Source organism: Marmota flaviventris, chromosome 17, assembly GCF_047511675.1.
Source record: "Marmota flaviventris isolate mMarFla1 chromosome 17, mMarFla1.hap1, whole genome shotgun sequence".
NCBI classification, from domain to species: Eukaryota; Metazoa; Chordata; class Mammalia; order Rodentia; family Sciuridae; genus Marmota; species Marmota flaviventris.
Genome location: NC_092514.1, coordinates 31,472,542 through 31,474,979, shown reverse-complemented (window position 1 = coordinate 31,474,979; position 2,438 = coordinate 31,472,542).

The window sequence follows — 2,438 nt, the reverse complement described above, 5'->3', positions numbered from 1 at the left end:
TCAATGTGCTGTTCAGTGGCATTCAATATATTCACATTGTTGTGCAACCATAATCACAATCTATATCCAGAATTTTTATTCTTCCCAAATTGAAACTCTGTATCCATGAAACACTAACTTCCCTTCCCCTTTCCTCCAAGTCTTTGGTAACCATTGTTCTACTTTCTGTCTGTGCATTTGAATACTCCAGATACCTCATTTAAGGGGATTCATAGAATATTTATTCTTTTCTGTCTGGCTTATACTTTTATGTTTTTAGGAAGATGATCTCATGCTGGGCTCAGTGGTGCATACAATCCCAGCTACTTGTGAGGCTGAGGCAGGAGGATTATATTTGAGGCAAACCTGAACTTAGCAATATCCTGCCTAAAAATAAAATGAAAAGGCTGGGAATGTAACTTAGAGCTAGGTGCTTGTCTATCATGCACAAGACTCTGGGTGCAATTCCCAGTAAAGAGAAAGAAAGAAAGAAAGAAAGAAAGAAAGAAAGAAAGAAAGAAAGAAAGAAAGAAAGAAAGAAAGAAAGAAAGAAAGAAAGAAAGAAAGGAGTGAGTGAGTGAAGGGAGGGAGGAAGGGAGGGAAGGAAGGAAGGAGGAAAGGGGGAGGGAAAGAAAGAGAGGAAAGGAGGAGGGTAGAGAGAAAGAGAAGAAAAAAGGAAAGGAAGAAAGACACAAGAGAGAAGAGGAGATATTCAATTAGGGATTGATTTTCACCTTGACATTATAGAAATAGATTATTGTAAGTCCCAAATTCACCCACAAGGATTCCCCTTAAAACCCTGGGTGATATCACCACATAGAGTGCAAACTTTGGGTACACTTTTAAAATCACTCTAAGAACTTACATTGTACCTATAAAATGAGTATAATGATGATGATGCCAAATTCATGAAATCTGTGTGTGCGTTTGAAGATGAAATAAAATTGTGCATACAAAATACTTATTATAGGACCTAGAACAAAATAGAGATTCAGGAGATGCTGTCCATAATAAAAATCAGTACATTATCTTAATAAGAATGTTTTATCACAATAATGCAAGTATTATGTTACACTATGTTCTATTAATAATAATCCACTGTCACTTTATGTTTTGTCTCCTTGAAGAGCTCCAAGAAGAGGAACACAGATCCACTTGACTGTACAGTCTCAATAGGGGCCCTGTTTGGAACCAGTTTAACAGAGAACAAGAGAGTGATTCAAATCACTCTAAGGCACGTACTCCATGAGATCCTGAAAGATCTTGTCTACTTAAACCAAGAGAAGTTTCCAAAATAAGAGACTCAACAAGAAAGAGTCCTTAGAAAAATTCCCTCCTCAAATTTTAAAATAAACAAATACGGTTATCATTGTAGAAAACCGAGTTAAGACTCTAGAAGCAACTGTTAAAACTTCTCCAAATTTATACCAACATTACCTGGGGATTTTGTTAAAATGCAGATTCTGATTTGATATGTTTGGGGAAAGAACTGCTATTTTTAATTGCCAAAAAACTTTCATCTAAGTTTGCAGAGTATCCTTTGGGTGGCAAGTTTCTAGAAGATTTGTAGGAAGGCTTATAGGAAAAGAAAAAAAATAGAATAATTAGGAATTAGGAATGAAATAATAAAACTATGATGGGAAAGGTTTTTTGCTTATTTTTTATTCTCTTAATTCTCTAACCTGTTTTCTTTTTAAGGGATTTCCCTCTCCTTGACTGTGTATAATTTTTTTTTTCCTTGTGGTGCCGAAGATTAAACCAGAAACTTACACATACTAGGTTGTTAGTTTTTTTTGTAACTGTGACAAAGATATCTGACAGGGACAAATCAGGGGAGGAAAAGTTTGTTTGGGGCACATTTTTAAATATTTGCCCATGGTGAGTTGACTCCTTTGCTCTGGTCCAAGGAGAGGCAGAACATTATGGCAGAGGGTATGGTTGAGGAGTACGGTTCTGTTCGTGGTGGCCCAGAAGCAAAGAGAGTAAGTAAAGGAGCCAAAGGGAAGAAGAATCCTTCCAGGTCAATCCCACAGTGACCCATCTCCTCCAGCCATTTCCCACCTGTCTACAGATTCCACCCAGTTAGCCCATTCAAGCCAGAATATACTGATTTGTTAACAGCTCTCCTAATTCAATCATTTCACTTCTGCACATTCCTGCATTAACCCAGGAGATTTGGGGGGATACCTCATATCCAAACCATAGCACTAGGCAAGCACTTTACCATTGAACTACATTCCCAGCCATTGTGTACAAGTTCAATGGGTCTAAATCTCAGTGCCTGGTCGCTCCATCCCCCTTGGCCAAGGAGTGGGCCTAAGATTCTAGACAGGCCAGCTGGGCACACTCTCCTGGGGTCTTGGATGCTATGGTTGAATAATGCCAAGAAAAGGCAAAGCTGATGGATCCCATTCATTCTTGAGATGTTGCTCAGGTGAGAGTGCTAAGCAGTTTCTACT